The 22,485-nt window shown below is 46.7% G+C and overlaps 1 protein-coding gene across 1 annotated transcript in view; it reads right to left on the bottom strand.

Annotated features, from left to right (window-relative positions):
• Positions 1-5,084: 5,084 nt before the first annotated feature.
• The window catches only part of LOC102165543 (uncharacterized), a 615,604-nt gene continuing 598,203 nt past the window's right edge, over positions 5,085-22,485 (bottom strand). Inside the window, exons 9-10 of the mRNA XM_085024289.1 lie at positions 14,145-14,425; positions 5,085-5,898 (exon numbers count right to left, since the gene is read on the bottom strand). The gene's annotated coding sequence lies outside the window, so the exon portion shown is untranslated. The remainder of the gene's footprint in view (positions 5,899-14,144; positions 14,426-22,485) is intronic.

Below are 22,485 nucleotides of genomic sequence, written 5' to 3'. Positions count from 1 at the left end.
TGTCACATTTCAGTGCCAATGTCTGCCTAATGTAATGGTGGTAGTTTAAAAAAAAATGATTTGTGCTCTTTTGCTGTAACAGCTATCTTCCCTTGAAAGTTTGTCTTCGTTTGGGTTCCCCCAAGAGCACACCACGGGCAGAGATTAGGGCACCAGCAGCCGCTACGGAGGGTCCAAGGACGCTTCATTAGAGGCATGAGGAAGAGTTCCAGGGAAAGGAGGAAACCGGTGAAAGTCAGCTGCCGCTACTGGTGCCTGAGATTCAGTTGTGCTGGAGACTCTTTAAGAGGCAATAATGGCTGATCTCAGAATTGCCTTCCCTGAGGATGAGGTAGCTGGGGTATTTATCTTCTAATCCTTGTCTGTCTTAGTTGGATCACTCATGGAAGGGTCTCCCTGGCCTGCCCTGAGAGCAGGCTGAGTGCACTCCTGTGGCAGAGAAAGAACTCAGACCAAGAGATGCAAGGGTTTGGGGGAAGAAGGCAGAAGAGTGTTAAATTGCAGGTGACCTGTGGGATGGGCTGATGAGCTGAAGGTAGGACATTGGTGTGTGTGAAGGGCAATCGCAATATCCACAAAGAACAAGGTGGAGTTCCTGTCATGGCGCAGTGGTTAATGAATCTGACTGGGAACCATGAGGTTGCGGGTTTGATCCCTGGCCTTGCTCACTGGGTTAAGGATCTGGCATTGCTGTGAGTTGTGGTGTAGGTTGCAGACGTGGCTTGGATCCTGCGTTGCTGTGGCTCTGGCGTAGGCAGGAAGCTATAGCTCCGATTGGACCCCTAGCCTGGGAATTTCCATATGCCGAGGGTGTGGCCCTAGAAAAGGCAAAAAGACAAAAAAAAAAAAAAAAAAGAGTAAGAGCCTACAAGAAGATACACTCCTTTTCAAGCATATTGAGTAACCAGGGTTCGTTGGGAGAAACAGTCTTCCAGGTCAGGAGACACCATAACACTGATGCAAACCAAGATGCTATTAGAGTCAGGGACCACAGGCGCCCATGCCAACTTGCATCAGAATCCCAACCTCTGGCCTCTCTTGGCTAGCTGCCTTTCATTGGTTGGACCCTGGTCCTGCTGATGACCAGATGGCAATGGAAAGACTAGGGAGGTACAAGGCAGGACCCCAGAGAGGATTTTGAGGCCATGACAAACCAGATGCCTCTCTGACTTTTAGAGCATTCTGGCTATAACAGGTATACTTTGCTTTTAAAACATGGCAAGTAGCTGAGATTGTTAAGAATAAAAATGAGGAGTTCCCGTTGTGGTGCAGCAGAAATAAATCCGATTAGGAACCATGAGGTTGCCGGTTCAATCCCTGGCCTCGCTCAGTGGGTTAAGGATCCGGCATTGCCGTGAGCTGTGGTGTAGGTCACAGATGCGGCTCGGATCCTGCATTGCTGTGGCTGTGGTGTAGGCCAGCGACTACAGCTCTGTTTAGACCTCTAGCCGTGTAACCTCCATATGCCATGGGTGCGGCCCTAGAAAAAAAACAAAAGACAAAAAGACACACACACACAAAAAAAAAGAAGAGTAAAAATGAACTTCCATGTCCTGGAAGGAAGGGAGTTGGTCAAATACTAAAAGTCAAACCTAATCCCTTAGCAGGCAGGCTGTGAACAGCTAAAGAACGGGGAATTGCTTTTCAAGCTCAGATCTCTCATATGAGCAATGCCATTAATAATTGCTGATATTTAATAAGTGGTTACCACGTGCCGGGCTCTCGGCTCTGCTTTTGATGCACCTGACCTCACAATAACCCAGCTGGAGAGGAATTTTGAATTATCTCCAAATCTCATATGCAGGAAGTGAGACTTAGGTCCTGGGAATAGCACAGAACTGGGATCTGAAGTCAGGTACAGAAGTTCTGTAAGATGACCGCTAAAATGGATGCCCTCTGCAATGGTTTGCATAGAAGGGGGCCAAGGAATAACCGTGTTGTTAGGTTGGGGTCTTGTGTTCTTGATGTCGCAAAGGGCAGATGCCAAGTCACTGCATGGACGTGTTAAGTGTTCGTGGATGCTGAATTGTTGGAAGAGTCTCTGTGGACCACTCCACGCCCTAACATCCCAAATGTGGGTCCAGACTTCCCGGGAGCACTCCAGCTTCCATGGAATGGGAGGCTCTGGGATGATGGTGTCCTGAGAATTGGGTGACTGAGCTTCTCATTTTGGGTTCCACCCTTTGCTGGCTGTTTGACTTCAGGCAAGGGACTTAGTCACCAGGGAACCTACTTTTCTCATCTGTAAGATGAGGATAATGAGACCTGACTCCTGCCTTCCTCACAGGGAAGCTTCCTGAGATCACCTCACCAGCGTCTTTTGATCTGCTTGAAAGAATCCTTAATTGCCTGGCCAGGCACCTGAGCAGCTGGGCGAAAGTTTTATGACCTGAGATTCCCACAACCCATAATCTGAATGCACCCAGAAGCTCTCTGAGGTTTTCAGTGATGGATTCGGCTGGCAAGCGCTCTGCCAGGCCATCAACAGAGATGTCTCAGAGCCTTAGTCATATAATAGGTGGTTTCCCAAGGCTTCCACTTATTCACGTAGTATTTCTTAAGAGCTCCTCTGCATACAAGGCAATTTCTCACCCCTCCCCAGACCTGGCCACAGCAGTGGTGTCTGGCATCATGGCATACTGCCAACTCTCCAGGACAGTGCCCAGCCACCTTAGCCAGAGCTTGGATGTGCTCTGTGCTCTCTGGTTCCTGTTTCTAAAAGGCTTCTTCAGGAGTTCCCATAGTGGCTCAGTGGGTTAGGAACCCAGCTAGTATCCATAAGAATGTAGGTTTGATCCCTGGCCTCGCTCAGTGGGTTAAGGATCCAGCATTGCCACGAGCAGTGGTATAGGTCACAGACACGATTCAGATCCCACGTTGCTGTGGCTGTGATGTCGGCTGGCAGCTGCAGCTCTGATTCCATCCCTAGCCCGGACAATTCCGCATGCCATAGGTGCGGCCCTAAAAAGCAAAAAAAAAAAAAAAAAAAAAGAAGAAGAAGGACTTCTGAGAGTTCCCTGGTGGCTCAGTGGGTTAAGGATCTGGCATTGCCGCTGTGCCTTGGGTTGCTGCTGTGGCACAGGTTCATTTCCGGGCCCAGGAACTTCCACATGCCACAGGCATGGACAAAAAGAAAAAATAAAACAAAACAAAACAAAATAAAATAATGATCTCAGTGTGAAAGAAGGTGGGGAAAGTTGGGGAGACTGACATGACTATGGCAGTTCATGGCTTTTGGGGGAGCCCAGTGTCTGAAGGCCCTGGTTATGCTGCTTTAGGTGCCTGCGCCTTATCCTGGAAGAGAAGGAACTGGAAGCAGGAAAGTCACGTGGTCTCTACCTTCCTGACTGAGCAATCTGGCAGGTATTCTCAGACTCCCAGGCCTTTGCCAGGCTAGTGTCTATCCCCCCACCGCCTCTCCATCCCTCCCCTGCATCTCCCCATTCTCCTCCTGCTGTGGTTCTACCATCTTTCATGGCCCCCTTTAAGTGCCATCTGGATCGGAGTCAAAATTCATTGTTCCTTCCTCTGGGAACTCAGAGTCCATTACTTTCAGGTTCTGCTTACTGCAGCCCACCTTATATTTTATGTCAGTTGCACCTGTTGTTTCCCTCACTGGACTGAAAGTTCCCTAAAGGGTGTGTTAACCCTGGAACATTGATGTCTGCATTTCCCACAGCACTTAGCATCCAATGCTCTGAGCCAGGCCTTTCTCAAGCTCCAGTGCCTCTGCTTATTAGCAATGTGATCTTGGACAAGTCACTTTATCTCTAAGACTTCGCGTCGTCTCATCTATAAGATGGCGATAATGATTTTTATTGCATAGGATAATTGTGAGGATTAAGTAAAGTACTTGTTAGCACCCAATAAACATCAGTTGCCCTCCTCTGCTCTCTGGCTCATAAAGATTGCTGCAACATCTTGGGAGAGCATCCCTGAGTGGGGAGGGGCTCACTTTTCCTGTGGGGCCAGGGGAAGCGTCTGGTGCAAATATGAGATCTCATCTGCACCTGCTTGCTGAGCATCTGGGAGGAAAGGCAGCATATCCACGTTATTGCCTGGAGCCTTGGTTATCAGTGGCAGTTGATGCCACTCATTCTACTCTGATCATTTTCTTTTTGACACGTTCCCTGGAACACTTATCCTTAATGTAAACAAACAAACAAACAAACAAACAAAAAATGCTGGAAAGAAATTGCCGAAACGAGTTAAATCATGTGAGTGTCCTGGTCTAGGATTATGCCCTAAACCAAGGTGGGCTCTCAGGGAGAGGAGAAACAGGGGTCTGCCTGAGCCTTGCCCATTTCTACCTGGTTTTCGCTCAGCCTGTGTACAGAATCTGCTCTGAGATGACAAGCGTCATTGTCATGGCTGTGGTCGTCCTTGACATTAGCAGCCTCCTCCTCCTTCTCTCATCTGCCATTTAGGTGGGAGAAGGACAGAACCCCACCTCCTCACCTCCCTGGCCAATCTCTGTAGCCTCCATCTGCATGCATCGTCTCATCAGTCCCTGGCCTGCTTTTGCACAAACCTGATCCTTACAGCCACCCTGTGAAGCAGGTAGAAAAACTGCCGTCATCTTCATAGGTGAGGAATCAGGTGCAAAGAAGTACAACGACTCGCCCAAGTCACTGCTCAAGCTGGGAAGGGAGTGGGGCACAGGCAGACCTGGGGCTGGGTCTCAGGTGGCTTGAAGCCTGAAGAAGGCTGTTTGAAAGAAAGGACTGCCTTGTCTCTCTTGGCAGCCAGCCCTGGTTCCTCTTGATAGAATGAGGATTTTTCTTTTTCTTTTTTTTCTTTTTTTTTTTTTTTTGTCTTTTTAGGGCCACACCCACAGCACATGGAAGTTCCCAGTCTAGGGGCTGAATCAGAGCTGCAGCTGCTGGCCAACACCACAGCCATGGGTATCTGAGCACATCTGTGATCTGTGCCACAGCACACGACAACACCAGATCCTTAACCCACAGAATGGGGCCAGAGATCAAATCCGCATCCTCATGAATACTAGTTGGGTTCTTAACCTGCTGAGCTACAATGAGAACTCCTGAGGAATTTTTTTTTCAGCACTAGTGGAAGCCAATTCCTTTTTATTTTTTGAGTTGAGATTTATGACAGAAATTGAACCTTAAACATTCATGGTAGGAGCTTGGGAAGGAAGGTCTGGAAGCAAGCTGGGGGATCAGTGGAGCCCCCAGTTGGTCAGCCTGAGAAGATAAGCATGAGACAAGGCTCATGGGGCAGGGTTTGTGGAAGGCCGTGCCTCTGTCTAGTTACCAGGCTATGGGACGGTAGGTGGGCCTGGAATCACTGTTGACCTGCAGGGCCACCTTGGGACAATGGACAAGAATCTGGTTTCTCTGTTCAAGGTTTCATGAGTTCGAAATCCAGGTGTTGGTCAGCGGGCCTTTTGGTGGAAGATTCAGGGGAGAATCTGCTCCCAGACTTGTTCAAGTTGTCGCAGAATCCCCTTCCTTGTGTTTGTCAGGCTGAGGTCTCTGTTTCTTTGTGAGCTGCCAGCTGCGCCAGCCCTTAGCTCCTAGAGGCTTCTCCCTAGTTTTTGCTCTTGGCCCCCCACATTTCAGAGCCAACAAGGGCACTTTTAGCACCCAGAGTGTGCCTGGGAGGTATGTGTTGGTTGCATGAGTAAAGATTGAAGGAACACATGAATGTAAAGGAGATAAAGTGTGATTTCTGGAAAATTCCACAGAGACTCCTACCTTCCTGCCTTGGCCCATAAACATGTAGAATCTAATCAACATATTTACTCCCTCTGAAAGTGCTCGAGACCAGCCTTCTCTCTCTACTGCTTTACTCGTGTCTCCTCGTGGGGAGAGTAGCTGTGTTGTCATCCTGGGGACGCTGGGGAAGACTGATTTTCGTTCACTGGGTCACGTTCACCTGTGGAGCAGAGTTAATATTCTGAGTCTTCATGTCTCTTCCTCCTTCTGAACCTGCCTGGATTCTGATAGGGTCTCTTGCATTTTTATTCTTCATGCTTTAAACTACCCTCTGTCTCCCTTTAGATATTTTAGGAATATTTTTGGCCAAAGAATTCATTTTTTTCCCCTCCCAACCTCTTAATTAGTTAAAAAAACAAATAAACACTTCAATCAGGTAGGGTGTGAAAGGTTTAGAATTCCAAGAGGTATATGTCAGCAAATGGGTTTTTCAATAAGATCCTTCCCATTTTCTACTCAAGATAATATTGAGATGTAGATGATATAGATATAGCCAGAATTCACCTGCACTACCTTCTCAGCTGCCTGCTGGAGAGATTTCCTTCCTTGACCTGTGAGTGCTGTGTGGGTGGGCTCCCATTGGTGGGAGGTGGGAGGCACTGGGCCTGTGGTTCTCAAACCCAGCTGTACATCATAGTCATCCTTACTGTTTGAGTCAGAATTCCCTGGAGATGGGCATGGGGATTAAAATAAAACAAACTGCCCACTATCTAGAATATGAATACAGATAGCATATACATATTCTAATATGCAATATGAACAAATGTTCCAAGGCAGTATCAATTTCTTTTTTTCTTTCTCTTTTTTTTGGTCTTTTTGCCTTTTCTAGGGCCGCTCCCGCAGCATATGGAGGGTCCCAGGCTAGGGGTCTAATCGGAGCTGTAGCCGCCAGCCTACACCAGGGCCACAGCAATGCGGGATCTGAGCCGTGTCTGCGACCTACACCACAGCTCAGGGCAACACCGATCTTTAACTCACTGAGCAAGGCCAGGGATCGAACCCACAACCTCATGGTTCCTATCGGATTCGTTAACCACTGTGCCATGACGGGAACTTTGGCAGTATCCATTTCTAAAGATTATATTTAAATAAAGTGAATTTGTTCGCTGTTCTTTCTATCTTCTGGTGGGAATAAGTACATAGTGAGAGAAGTACCTAGTACCTAGTAGAAGTACCTAGTACCTAGTGGTAGAAGTACCTAGCACCTAGTGGCAGAAGTACCTAGTACCTATCAAAAGAAGTACCTAGTACCCTAATGGAGAAGTACCTCACACCTATTGAGAGAAGTACCTAGTACCTGATGTGAAATGGTACTTTCAGCTCCAGCACCTCCTAAGAGCCTGGAGTCTATAGACCTTCACCATTTAATCCTCACATCAATCCTTCAAGTAGGTGCCACCATTAAAATGGAATTCAAGTGAAGAGACAGTAGTTCAGAGGAGTCGGGCATGCCTGAGGCTTACGTGGTAGGTAAGGGTAGAACCAGGATTTGAATGCAGGCCTGCTTGGCCCCAACACCTTGCTCCTACCAGTGGGTCTCACCCTGTGGCTCCTTTAGCCTCTTTCAGCCCCTGTGGTGGCAGTTTAGTGTCCCTTCTTCTCTAAAGCCTCTGGACTGCAAGTTCTCCAGATTGCCCTGATAACCTGAGTGGCCAAGGATCCTTTCCTATGAACCCAAAGGACCACCCAATATTCCTAAAATTCCCCAAAGTCAGCCTCCAAATTAATCCCCTGCCTGGGAGTGGCATCATGTTTTTAATCTGATCTGCATCCTGATTTTCAGTTTGGGAAAAACAGTCCCCATAACTGCAGCTCCCACTGAACTCATTTCTCAGAATCCTTCCAAGAACCTGGGACTATCGTGTGTAAGAAACACACAACCGAGGACACTTGACAACATTTTCTGACTCTTCCTCCCCATTTATCCTGTTCTCTTCAGCATGATGACAGCTGTTGAGAGGCTGGCAGGGCAGCCCGGGATGAAATGGAGCAGGGCCTCTTGGTTTCCATGAAATGCCAATTTTACAAAAACCGTACATGAAGGTGGGCTTCACAGAGGCACAATAGTAGATGATCCACTGGAAACTCCATCCGTATCAACAATACACTCTGAACTCCGCCCCCTACCTGACGTGATGCTCGGGGTACCCCTGTAAGCGGTCCTTTTCTGCTGGAAGTCAGGCCCATCCAGGGGCCATGTTCAACTCTGGGTGTTGGCTTAGAGCAGAGCGTGCACACAGATCGGAAGGTGTTTACAAGGTGGCAGCTGGCATGGTAGACAGATGTGACATGATTTATGAAAACGAAAAAAAATAAAACTAAGAAAGTTTGTGTACTTGGAGTGAATTTGGGAAAGAACAATAGGTCTATTCTTTATGGCCTCAAGGGCTGCCCACTGTGTATCAGGCGAGGCCAGGCTGTGCTGCGGCAACAGAACAAGCCACAGAGATCACAGTGGCTTTAATACACTCACAGTTTCTCACTCTGCTAAAGCCCAGACTGTGAGTTTGCTGTCATTTTGTAAATGGCAGTGACACCATCTGGAATATACCGCCTGTGGGGAAAGAGAGACATGGAAGAGGCCTATCAGCTTCAAGTTGCTTCAGCCTGGATGTGACTAAGTTATACGACCAGTTAAGCTGAAAACATTTACCGTCTGGCCCCCTTCCCCTTTTTTTTCAGGGCTGCACCCGTGGCATCATAGGCATATGGAAATTCCCAGGGTAGGGGTTTAACCAGAGCTATGGCTGCCAGCCTACACCACAACCACGGCAACGCCAGATCTGAGATGCATCTGCAACCTACACCACAGCTCACCGCAACGCCGGGTCCTTAATCCACTGAGCAGGGCCAAGGATCGAACACTAGTCCTCATGGATACTAGTCGGGTTTGTTACTGCTGAGCCACAACTGGAACTCCCTGTGTGGCCCTTTGAAGAAAGAATTTGCCAACCCTGACCTAGAGAACCAGCTGGCTTCTGAAGCCTTTCCCTCTTCTTCAGTGCACTTTACTTCTGTGGCACCATAGGCCAAGCGCTGTGTTAAATGTTTTACAAATTTAAGGTCATTGGATCTTTATAATAACCCCATGAGGTAGCTAGTATTATTATCTTCATTTTTCAGATCAGAAAATTGACATCTAGAGACAGTCAGTGAGTTGCCTGAGGTCACATAATTAGGGTGTGGCTGATTCAGGATTCACCCCTGGACGTTGGCGTTCCAGAATCCTTATCTAACCCCTACGCTAAGCACGGCACACAAGGTTGCTGCGGAAATACGTGCGTGGGGTGCCCGGGGACAGTGAGAATTTGGAATCCACAGAGATCATCAACTCACAGGGAAGCAAAGCTGGAAAAGGGCTCAGAAAGCACTGGAACCAATGCCCCATTCTTTACAGGAGATGGTTAGGCTGCTGGGGAAACTGAGGCCCATGAGGGGAAGTGAGGTCAAACTTTCCAGAAAGATGTCAGTGCTCCAGGAGGTTAAAGGTCAGTGAGAGGTGACTGGACCAAAGCCCTTTAAAATGACAACCACGGCAATTTTTTATTATGGAAATTGAAACCGTATCCCAAAGCACAAAAAATGGTTTCATGATCCTATGCATCCTTCACTCAGCTGAACAATTACAAACACTTTGCCAACGTCACTTCATTTATCACCTCTCAGTGTTTCTAGAGTGGGGAATAATAGAATTTTTAAAATAAATCCCAGGAGGTCCCATCATGGCTCAGCAGAAATGAATCTGACTAGTATATCCATGAGGATGCAGGTTCGATCCCTGGCCTCCCTCAGTGGGTTAAGAGTCCAAAGTTGCTGTGAACTGTGGTGTAGGTGGGAGATGCGGCTCGGATCTGGCGTTGCTGTGGCTACGTTGTAGGCCGGCAGCTATAGCTCGGATTCAACCCCTAGCCTGGGAACCTCCACATGCCACAGGTGTGGCCCTAAAAAGACAAATAAATAAATAAATCCCAGGATCCTGTAATTTTACTCATAAACACCCCAAGGTCCAAATTCATTTGTTGGAGGATCTGGGGAAGAAAATGAGGCATAGACCAGCACTCTGGGAGGAGGGCCCTGCCGTTTGCGGCAACAGTCAAAGGAAGGTTTGCACACATCCAGCCACCACTGGCCCTTGACTCCGGCTGTGCCCCCCCCCCGCTGTGAGTAACGCCGGGCCGGCCTCAGGCAGCTCCCGGTGGAAAAACCACTCTGTGGCTGCCATCTGTGACCAGGATGAGACAAAAACATGCCTTGAGTGGCTCCCTCATGCACCATCCTCCTCCTTTTCCGAATGCAGCCTCCTGCCCTCGGTGGGGCCCCTGAACCCTGCCGGACGGGTGCCCATGTCAGCTGAGTCATCCCTGTCACTCCTACTATCTTATTTACCCGTGTTTGTCATTTTGGAGCAGGATGACTCATGGGCCGAGAGGGAAACAGAGAGCCTGGAGAAGTGAGGCTTTTCTCAAACTCTCACAGCCACTCCTTTGGAAGCGAAATTCTTTCCCCTTGAATTCTCTCCCGAGCACCCACAAGCAGGGGCAAGACAGGCCAAGGGGCTTTTGTTCCTTCCAGAGGGCTGCTGGTCAGGGTGCCAGGCTCTGGGCTGGGTCTCGCAGCCTGGTGGAATTCTGGAAAAGTCCTGGAAAAAATTTTGCTCCCACTCTCCCACCTGCCTGCTGGGTCTCCCCACAGGGTGTATTGTTCTCAGACTGGGCCCTTCAGCCACTGAGGAGAGAAAGCTCTCTGCCAGCACCCAAAGAAGCAGGAGGAGGGTCACTGGAGCATGCCTTTGGCCCCTCCCAGGCTTAGCGACCTCCACCCCAGGCACTGTTGGCCTCCCAGTTTGGCCTTGGGCCCGTGCTTCATGCCCCACCCATTCCTGCCTGGAAGGGGGGCAGCTGAGCCCTTACATGTCATCTCTGGACAAAGGCAGACAGAGGGGCTCCCAATCACCCAAAGCTTTGTCCTTTACACAGCAGCCAGGGTCATCCTTCCACAGTGTAGATCGAAACACACCCCTGTTGAAAACTCTGCCGGTGAGTACCTGTTGTGGCTCAGCAGGTTAAGAACCCAACTAGTATCCATGAGGATACAGATTCGATACCTGGTTTCACTCAATGGGTTAAGGATCCAGTGTTGCCGTGAGCTGTGGCATAGATCGAAGATGTGGCTCAGACCTGGCGTTGCTGTGCCTATGGCTGTGGCTGTAGCTGGCAGCTGCAGCTCTGATTCAACCCCTAGCCTGGGAACTTCCATATGCTGCAGGTGCGGCCTTAAAAAAAAAAAAAAAAAAAAAAATCTTTGCTAGGGCTTCCCTGGCACCAAAATAAAATTCATATCCTCACCATGACCTATAGCCTTGGTATCCGCAAGTGTGGCCCACAGCCTCGGCGTGGAAGGGTGGGGCGGGGGGAGGTGTTGCTAGAAATGCAGAATCTCAGGTCCCATTCCAGACTTGCTGAATCAGAAGCCACATCCCTGTCACACTAAAGCCTGAGATGCTCTCACAACCTACAAGGGCCCAACCTTGACTGCTTATTAGACTCATCTGAGGAGTTTTTGCAATAATGATCCCAGCCCCCAGGGATCCCGACTCAGGTGGGTTTCGCTGGTCCTACAGCTACCTCTGAAGAAGGCAAATCTCAGAGAGTATGGCCTCCCTGGGCACCACCACACAGAGGCAGAGGTGGTTGGAAGATGCATCTCTGGCTGCAAAGGAAAGAGGAATCCGCTGGCTTTGGAATCAGGCTTGCCTGGGTTTGATTCCCACTACACAGCAGATAAACTGGATAAATCATCTACCATCTGAGCTTCATTTTCCTTATTGGTAAAAAAACTAGGATAAAAAAGAACGGATGTCACAGTGATGTTAAGACTAAATGAAATAAGGTGTTTAGCACGGTGCTTACAGCAGGCTAAAAGCTTAGTAAATGTTATCTGCCACCATTATCTTTGTTATTTATTATTCCTCGCCCTCAGTTTTTTTTTGACCATTCATGCAACAGAAGCTCTGAGTTATGGGGCCCGAGGATTTGCCTTGAGTAGTTCCATGGCCGATTTGGCACAGTAAAAATGGTATGAAATTTGGAGTTCTCGTGTTTGTTTGGTGATTTTTTCTTTTTTTTTTTTTTTTGGTCTTTTTAGGGCTGCACCCACAGCATATGGAAGTTCTCAGGTTAGGGGTCAAATCTGAGGACTTAAGTCCAAGAAGGACAGTCTCAGATCGCTCTGAGGGACGGCTCCAAAGAGGTAAGGGAGGAGCCAGGATACATAGGAGCTTTGCCATGAAAACTAGGTAGCTAGAACAAGAAAAGATTACGAGTAATTAAAGAAAACCGGACATCTCCCGTTAATGGATTTAGCTCTGCTTTTCTCTCTCTGCGAAGATGCAAGGGTCTGAGCTCACTGAAATCACTCTGCACCTCAACTGTGTGCCCTGCTGCTTTTCTCACCCCAAATCCCCTCAGGGTGCCCAGTTGGGGGGGCTGCTGTGGCTGGGGGTTTGATGGCTGCAATCTGCTTTGTTTACTGATAGGGTGGGGGTCATTTTTCATTCATAGCAATAACCTGGAGCAACGGGGCCCTGAGGGTAAGGTGAGATCCTCTCTCCTGACAGGGGTCCAGGGTCAGCATTCAAGGCAGATCTCACTCTCTTTTCCAATGTTGAGGGAATCGAGGACCCAAAGGTGAAATGCGATGGGCCACCAACCAGGACACCTCAGCCCGGCTGAGAGGCAGAGAGCCCAGGTTCTGGAGCCTCACTGTCTGGATGCACATTGATTCTACCCCTTCTAGCTGTGTGACTTTAAGTAAGTGGCTTAACCTCTCTGTTCTTTGCTTTCCCTGGCTGTAAATTAGGGCCAGACCACCTACCCTGCTGAGTGACTGTAAGGGTCCAATGAGTTAATAAAGCAACATTCTTGGAGTCAGGCTTAGCACACAGAGAAGGTTCCTTAACTTTCTACACTCAGCCCCTGGTTATCTGAAATGTCTCTTTCGTGCTCCCATCTAACAGGACTCGCAATGTTCCATTTGTTAATCTCATTTTTCCACGAGCTCAGCTCATCTCTGTGTTCCTGGTTGCCTAGCCGCAGAGGGCCGGATACGTACCGGTGTTCATTATTATTATTATTTCTGTCCAAAGGAATGAGAGAGCTCAGCGATCAGCAGACGTGAGCTAGAGGCCTGCAGAAATTAGACTCCAGTCAGCACAACCTGCGGTCATGGCCCAGGAATGCCTGGTCCTAGGCCTGGAATAACCCTAATCCCCTCAGTGGAGGTGAATGACTCAACATCTGTTCCAAGTCAGGGGCTGGGCATGGCCAGCCCCCCACTTAGGCCCATGAGGTTGGAAAGATGGGCAGTTGACAATTTATCACCAGAAAGAAAACATTCTCACTGTCAGCCAGTCACTGAGCCCTCAGAATCTTCCGTCTCTCCTCAAACTCTCTTTCTGTCCACACTGAGTCAGGCAGGGAGGAAGTTCTCAGACTCCCAGAATCTTCAGACTGTAGCATCTGTCAGAAAAGCAAATTTCCCCTTGCTAAAACCAACATCGATGCATTTTATGCAATCAAAATTCTTTTGATCAACTTCTAAGTCCTTGAGTCCCTCTTATGGAGTTTACCGTCGTGGCGCAGGGGAAACGAATCCGACTAGGAACCATGAGGTTTCGGGTTTGATCCCTAGCCTTGCTTAGTGGGTTCAGGATCCGGCGTTGTGGTGAGTTGTGGTATAGGTCGAAGATGCGGCTCAGATACTGTGTGGCTGTGGCTGTGGCTGTGGCGGTGGTGCAGGCTGGCAGCTACAGCTCCGATTCGACCCCGGCCTGGGAACTTCCATGTGCCATGGGTGCAGCCCTAAAAAGACAAAAAAGACCAAAAAAAAAAAAAAAAAAAAAAAAGAAGAGTCCCTCTTATGAGGATATGAGAAAACACTTGCCTTTTCATATTAAGTTTTAATTTAACAAATGCTCATACGGCACTTTTCTGCCAGGCATTGTTTCAGTACTTTGTACTATTGGCTTATTCTAAACTCCATCAGGACCCTTTGAGGCAGGTAGCAATATTCCCATTTCATAGACAAGAAAACTGAGGCATGGACGGGCAACTGTCCAGGGCCCACAGCTAGTGTCAAGGGTCTACCGGCTTAGCTTCAGATTCTGGGTCAGCTCCCTAGGCTGCTCAGATCATGTGAGCCTTGCAGCCTTCATTTAGGTGTGCAAGCTCCTGCAAGGGAGCTATGATGCCCATTTCCTCAGGACACCAAGGTTCCCAGAAGTTAACTTTGCTCAAGGTCACACAGACCTAAGTCACAGGGCTACGGGAGGAATTTTCTTTTGTGTCTGACTCCAAAGTGACAGCAGGCTGAGCTGACTGCTCAGGCCACGGAGGAAGAAAGGTTTACCTTCATCGGTGTCGATACCATGAACGCTTTCTTCAAGACTCCTGTAGACTGTCTGGAGCTCCCACTACTTGAATTCTCTGTTCTCTTTTTCCATTTTCTTTCTTTCTTTCTTCTTCTCACAGTGTTCGGAACCCGTAGTTGATGGTTGAATGGTGGCGGTGCTGGAAATCAAGGGCATCTTTATCTTGTCATTCATGGTAATGGCACTGCTGCTTGTATTTTCCTCTTTGTTTTCCAAGGATATTGATGTAGTGGTGGTTCCTTGGGGAACAGGCAGAGCCCTGTAGAGGGAGAATGAAGAGAGTGGTGCTCACCATGGCTCTGCCTCTTGCTTGCAGGGGAACTTGGACGAGTTATGTGACTTCTCTGATTTCAGTGTTAACATTTAGAGTCGGAGGAGTTCCTGCCATGGCTCAGCAGAAACAAATTTGACTAGTATACATGACAACATGGGTTCGATCCCTGCTCTCGCTCAGTGGGTTAGGGATCTGGCATTGCAGTGAGCTGTGGTGTAGGTCGCAGACATGGCTTGGATCCTGTGTTGCTGTGGCTGTGTGTAGGCCAGCAGCTGCAGCTCTGATTCGACACCCAGCCTGGGAACTTCCATATGCTGCAGGTTCAGCCCTAAAAAGACAAAAACAAAAAACCATTTAGAGTTGGAGAAGATTTAGGTTTGGTTGATTATGTTGTTTTTGATTGTTTGTTTGTTTTTTGTCTTTTAGGGCTGCACCCAGGGCACATGAAGTTTCCAGGCTAGGGGTCGGATCGGAGGTGTAGCCACCGGCCTACACCACAGCCACAACAATGCAGGATCTGAGCTGCATCTGTGAACTACACCACAGTTCAAGGCAATGCCATATCCTTAACCCACTGTGTAAGGCCAGGGATTGAACCCTTGATCTCATGGATGATAGTCAGATTCATTTCCACTGAGCCACAACGGGAACTCCTGATGCGATTTTTAATTTAGTTTTTTTTTTTAAGCTGAAGAATATTTAAATTACGGGAAATCTTAAGAGTACCTCTAAATACAAAAATATGTCATGGGGGCCACGGAGGGCTCTTCAGAGCTTAAGTTTGGAAATCACTGGATCAGGTCATACCCAATTTGTGTGATTATATGAACCCAACAAGGTTGGTGTATTTATTTCTCGGGACTGTGGGGACAAAGTCCCATAAATCTGGTGTCTTAAAACAACAGGAAGGTATGCTTTTACAGTTTGATTTAGAAGTTCAAAATCAAAGGGTTGGCAGGGTTGCGGTCACTGCCAGCTCTAGGGGAGAGCTCTCCCTGCCTATTTCTAAACTTCTGTGGCTCTGGCCCTCTTTGGCTTGTGGCTGTGTGTCTCCAGCCTCTGTTCCTGCCCTCACACGGACTCCTCCTCTGCGTTCTCTGTCTTCCATCTCTTACGAAGACACTTGTCATTGGATTTAGAACCCACCTGGATATATTCCAGGATGTCCTCAAGATCCTTAACTGACATCTGCAAAAAGCCTTTTTCCAAATGAGGACATAGTCAGAGGTTCCAGGGATTTGGCGGGGGACATTGGGGGCCACCATTCAACCTGCTACAATCATTAATAACTTTTAAGCATCAACTAGGAGCGAAGCATACCAGGGTTACAGAGATAATTAGGACAGAACTGCCACTTCCTGAGAGCCTCCAGGTGTGCCTGACAATCTCTACTTAATTTTAGGCCTTGGCACTGATGCTTTCCCCCCTCCCTTCATCCCTCCCTCCCTTCCTTCCTTCTAAAGATAGGTTTATGGAGATGTAGTTTACAAACAGTAACCTTTGCCCTGGTAGGTACCCAGCTGAGACAACAGGCTTAGAGAGGAAAGCCATCTCCAGCCTACACAGAGAGGAGGTGGAAGGGGCCTCGATTTGAACCTGTGTCCCCTCCAAGAGGGCCCGCATCAATCTCCTTGGTCCCTACTCTTCCTCTGAGCGCCTCCAGCTTCTCATCTATCACACGAGGGGGCTGACAAGATTCTTCCTAGAAGCCCCCAGAGCTCTGGCCTTGGAAACTGCCAAGGAGAAGTGCAGGGGAACACTATTCAGAGGAGACTCCCTGAAATGGAAATCTGTACACTTCCAAGAAGCCTTGCCTATTGGTGCCCTGTGCCTTCTTAAGTGGATTTGCAGTGTAGGACATCTCACTTCAATGTAACTAATCCTTACAAAATGGACAAGTGATTGAGATGCTTCCTGAGAAGAAACTGCAAGCTGAAGAGATGTTAATGATGCTAGCCTGAGGTTAAGCAGGAGGGCTTGAGACCCTGCTGTATCTCCCAGTTCTCGCTGTTTTTCAGCTAATGACAGGAGGAAAATCATGGCTGTCTCATTACATCAATCACAAAATTGGTCAAAATCTTAAAAATCATTAAGGATAATATTTGAGGAGTTCTCATCGTGGTTCAAGGGGTTAATGAACCCATCCTAGCGTCTGTGAGGATGCGGGATCGATCCCTGGCCTAATTCAGTGGGTTAAGGATCTGGTGCTGCCACAAGCTGTGGTGTAGGCTGCAGATGTGGCTCAGATCCCACTTTGCTGTGGCTGTGGCATAGGCTGGCAGCTGCAGCAGCTGTGATTTGACTCCTAGCCTGGGAACTTCCATGGGCTGCAGGTGTGACTGTAAAATGAAAAAAAAAAAAAAAAGAATATTTCAAATATGGTTTCTCATCTACTGTCATTAATGATGACTCTTTCCTTAAATGAATATTGTGTCTTGACATAGTTAACGCAAGTGCAAAGCCATTCAATTAGCAAGACATTTAGAGACTTTTTTTTAACTGGGTAAAGCCATGATACACTCAATCCAGCTCTTTACAAAATTTGATCAAATGTGATAATTATAAAGGTATGACTTAATACTGAAAGTAAAAGATCACAATCCATCAGTCAAACCCTTGTTCCTCTTGTTACACAGTGGCATGTAACAGACTCCTTGGTCATTAAATACTGTTAGAAGATACATAGAACTTTTTGCTGAAAAGTTGAAGAAAACAAATAATTCAGTGTGCTATACAACTCCTAGAAAGTACAAATGTTTCCAACATATTTCAGCTTATGTTATTTCTAGATTTTTTTTTTTTTTCTTTTTCAGGGCTATACCCGAAGCAAATGGAAGTTCCCAGGCTAGGGGTCAAATGGGAGCCACAGCTGCTGGCCTATGCCACAGCCACAGCCAGGCCAGATCCAAGACACTTTTCCAACCTACACCAGAGCTCATGGCAATTCCAGATCTTTAACCCACTGAGCTAGGAACAGGGATCAAACCTCATGGATACTAGTTGGGTTCATGAGCCACGAAGGGAATTCCCTCTAGATTCTTCATTTCAGAGATGAAATATATTGTAGAACTCTTTTTTTATTTTGGCCATGCTGGCAGCATGTGGGAGTTCCCTTACCACAGCAGCAACCTGAGCCACAGCAGTGACAATGCTGGATCTTTAAACCCTCTGTCTGAGTCACGACGAATTCCTCTTATGAGCTCTTAAAGGAAAGATATACCAAAAAACAAAACAAAATAAAAAAAAAAAAACCCCACAACAAAACAAAACATTCTCCTGGTTTAGAGTAAATGAGTTTCTTAACAAAAGCAATGCTTCTGGTAGTCAAGGTGACTGGAATAAAAGGAAAAAGGTAAATTTTGCCAGGTAGTACTGTCTGTGAAACTTATTGCTGTATTGTCCATAGAAGGGTATTGAAGCCACCAAAGCACAGAGTACAACTGGATTTCACTGATGTGAATCATTGTACAGAGGCGAGAAATTTAAAATAAAGTGGAATTGGAGTTCCCATCGTGGCGCAGTGGTTAACGAATCCGACTAGGAACCATGAAGTTGTGGGTCCGCTCCCTGGCCTTGCTCAGTGGGTTAAGGATCTGGCGATGCCGTGAGCTGTGGTGTGGGTTGCAGATGCGGTTCGGATCCCTTGTTGCTGTGGGTCTGGTGTAGGCTGGATACAGCTCCAATTAGCCCCTAGCCTGGCAACTTCCACATACTGCGGGAGCAGCCCTAGAAATGGCAAAAAAAGACAGAAAAATAAAAAAATAAAATAAAATAAAGTGGAATTTTTACAATACTTTGTAATTAGGTGGGGAGTGCACCTGAACAAAAAAAATATTTTGTTCAACCATATTCCTTCATTCTTTTTGGGCAAAGTATTAGCAACAGTGAGTGAACATAAAATCAAGGGTTCCAAACTAGTTGATCTTTTCAAGGATGACAAGAGACTGTGGGGATGAAGCTAAAGTAGATACATTTGAAAAAACACAAGCATACACGTAAGTTGTCCCCATAAGGTAAGTGTCATGATTTAATAACGATGGAGATAGTAACTGCCTTTCAAAGAAAAACCATGTAAACCACAGTGAGATACCATCACACATGCACCACAATAGCTAAAATGAAAAGGATCGATAATACCAAGAGTGGGCAAGAATGTGGAACACTCAGAACTCCCACAGCGTGGGAGTGGAAATTCATGGAAGCTGTTCTGGCACCTGTTCAGCAGTATCTACAAAAGCGGAACAGAAGCAAACCCAGTGACCCAGCAATTCCACACTCTGGATAGACCCAACAGAAATGCATCTGTTCACTGAAAGATGGCAGTGAATGCTCGTAGCAGCACTATTCCTAATACTTGAACCCTGGCATTTACCCAAATGCCTACCCAAAGTGAAATGAATAAACTTGTGAATTCACACAAGACAGGACTACCTATGATGAGAATGAATCACAAAGACAGCCTTGGTTGAAAGAGTGGATGAATCTCACAAATGAGATTTTGATCCACAAGGGCCAGACACACAAAAGGATGCCTCCTGTAGGATTCCACTTGTGTGGGGTTAAAGAAAGAAAACAGAAAAACATGCAAAACTAATTTGAAAGTTAGGAGAGTGGGGTGTTGCTGGATAAGGCACAAGGGGGCTTTTGATAATGTAGCTGCAGATAAAGTTTTCTTTCTTGATCTGCAACCGTGTCTGCTCACATTGTGAAACTACGTTGATCTGGACCCTTATCATATGTACACTTTCCTGTATGCACGTTATTCTTGAATAAAAAGAAGAAAAAGATACTTTTTATATGAAGACAGTGTTTGAGCACTGAGGATTCGAATCATTTCTAATGTTAACATTGGTTAAAAATGATGTGTACAACATATGCTTCTATTTTTTAAAAGACTGAAACAATATTCTAGCCTGTTTTAAGTTTCTAAATGAAATGTTACTGGATATTAAATTCATTTTTTAAAAGAATTCCAATAAATCGTGGGGAAAATGTATTGTTATCAGCGAAGTCAGAAATTACTTGCCACATTTCACCAAGTATCTTTGAAGAATTGGTGGATGGAATTATAAAATAACTATTATGACTGAATAAAGCTATAACGCTGTCTTTCTTTCATTTGAATCTATACATCTCTATGGGGCATCTTTTCCAACAATGACAGCCACTAAAAGCAGGTGTCAGAACAAACTGAATTTAAGACCAAAGCATCAATCTCTAGACCATAAAGATCCAAGTAAGACTGAAAATAATTAGGAAAGCATACTCAAAATCACATTGAGGAGTTCCCGTCGTGGCGCAGTGGTTAACGAATCCGACTAGGAATCATGAGGTTGCGGGTTCGGTCCCTGCCCTTGCTCAGTGGGTTAACGATCCGGCGTTGCCGTGAGCTGTGGTGTAGGTTGCAGATGCGGCTCGGATCCCGCGTTGCTGTGGCTCTGGCGTAGGCTGGCAGGTACAGCTTGGATTAGACCCCTAACCTGGGAACCTCCATATGCCGTGGGAGCGGCCCAAGAAATAGCAAAAAAAAAAAAAAAAAAAAATCACATTGATCTCGCAAAAAACATTTTATAATTATCAATGCTTTTTCAGGGAAGAAAGCAAAAAACAGTTACTAGGTGTTGCTAAAAAATAAAAATTACTAAATGTATTTAATTCTCTTGATTTCAGCCTTTTAATTTGCCATATATATATTTTATAACATCAATAATGCATTAGAATAATAGTATATATATTAAAAATACATGCACATACGCTGGAGATGCATGCTTGAAATTTTATTATCAACATGGTACTAGATCAAAAAATTGCTCAGAGGAGGGCCCATTGTGGCTCAGTGCAAACTAGTATCCATGAGGATGTGGGTTCTATCCCTGGTCTTGCTCAGTGGCTTGGGGATCTGGTGTTGCTGTGGCTGTGGCGTAGGCCAGCAGCTGTAGCTCCTATTTGACTCCTATCCTGAGAACTGCTATAGGAAGCCACCCCCCCAAAAAAAGCAAAAAATGCTCAGAGACCACTGGTCTACACCAGAATTTAGCCTTTGGAAACAGACTATTTTAGTTGATGTGGGTCAGGAGCCAGGGAGATGAGGTTTAGAATCCTAGCTCTGTCACTTACTAAATGTATGGTTTCGAGAAATTAGTCAGTGGATCTGGATATGGATTTTCTCATTAGCAGAATTGGAACTTAACTCATATGTGGAAAAGTTTGTTGAGATAAATAAAATGAGTCACTATATGTAAATTTCTTAGCACCTTGGCTGTCTGATAGATGTTTCATCGATAGTTGCTACTACTGTCATATAGTTGTTTACTAGTGTTTTTAAACTTACCTCATAATAAAGATTTCCAGGCTGCTTGTTGAAAGTGTTTTAACAATTTTAAAATTGTTAGATACTTTAGCAAAATGTCTAAACCTCAGCTTTTTTTTTTAATTAGAATCTTTATGGACGGAGGCTTGGAAGTTACATCTTTAGAAAATGATTCTTATGATCAAGCAAGTTTGAGGAAGACTGACCTACAAGGTGCTAGAGCTCCCTTTCCTTTGATGGTCATTCTCCATGTATGGGTCTTATCTCCTGAGAGTCATGAACTCCCACAGGACCACTTCTGTCCTACAAAGGGTCTAGCAGGGAGTGCTATAAGCCAATGGGTGGGAAAGCCAAGGTGAAAGTGCCAAGTCTGGGATGATAAGCGAAAGATGGGTCCCAGTTGGCAGAACACAGCAATGAGGAGACCGAGATGTCAGCAGGAGAGGGGCAGTGTGAAGAGGCAGGGGAAATTTCTCTCCTCTGCTTGGGGCTTAGAAGTAGGACTAGGTCCTTGGGGGTAAGAGTCTCAAGGGGCAAGGGGGTGGTTTGGAAGCAAAGTATGGCCCACAGGGCCAGCTCTGAGTCATTAAGTCCTAGGTCCAAGGTGGGAGCCGACAATAGGTGAGACATAGAGTCAGATTGGTCCAGGAGTAGGAAGGGCTCGATGGTCTATCATTTCATCCCAGCAAGAATCCACACATTCCATTCCCATTGACTTAGAGGAGATTGGTCCCTGGCTTGGGGGCTTTTCCTATGTGTGAGGATCAAGCGGGCTAGAAGCAGAGGAGGTGCTTGCTCCTCAGCACGGGATTACCAGTGCTGGGTGCTCCATGCACGTTCAGCACGCAGTCAGGAAGTCACACTGAATCTTGCCGCTTTGTCCTCAGTGCATGACGTCCACGCTCATTTCCCCACTTCCTCACCTTGCGTTCCAGAGAAGATAATCCTGGTTGAGCAGCCCTGAGTGGCCGTTCCTTGCCAGCACAGACACTGCTGTCCCTGCAGCCCTGAGCTGCCCTTGCTCTGAGGGTGTGGGTAATTAAGCTAATGAACACTTTTCCACTTGCTGCTGAAAGCCTCATTAATCTACACACATGTTGCCACAGGCAAATTATGGCATCAAGAGTGGGAGGATCAACAAAAATAACTTTAGAAATTCATTAATCGGACTTAGTCAAGCACACTGTTCGGAACTGAGAGTTCTTATCCTCCAGGGGCCAGAGGCTTAGATGGTTTTGTGTCTGTGTGTGTTTCAATGACATGAAAGGGACTTCTTAAGCAATCTTTTGGAACATCTAGGTTATTGCTCTGGCATTTATGCCTCTTGTGGTTGATGCTAATGGAATCTGTTCAAAGACTTTAGTGTGGAGGATTCTAGAATTGTTAAATAAGCTAAAGCTTTCCCGGCACAGAAGAGGGGAAACATGAGTGCAGGACCACACACAGTGGCCTCCGCAGCTGTGGCAGACATGGTTCGTGCCACCCAGCAGTTGTTTTCTCCCCGATATTTCACAGGTGCCCCAGAATCAGGTTGGAGCCCCATGACAATTTCTTACTAGTGGATGATGAGCAGGGGGAGGAGCTGATGGGGCTCTGATGTCCCTTTCTTCCTCTGCCATGGCAGCCTTAGACGCTGCTGCTCCAGAAGCAAAATGACAAGATGGAGAACTTTTGACCCATGCTCTTATCTTATGCCTGAAGATTAAAGTAATATGATAAGGAGTTTCCTTCATGG

Source organism: Sus scrofa, chromosome 4 (assembly GCF_054392235.1).
Source record: "Sus scrofa isolate SSC_HxYL_T2T_F1_AM1 chromosome 4, Sscrofa_HxYL_maternal_Yorkshire_Landrace_v2.0, whole genome shotgun sequence".
Classification (NCBI taxonomy): domain Eukaryota; kingdom Metazoa; phylum Chordata; class Mammalia; order Artiodactyla; family Suidae; genus Sus; species Sus scrofa.
The sequence above is the reverse complement of the archived record's forward strand: the minus strand, read 5'-3'. Positions and strand labels throughout refer to the sequence as shown.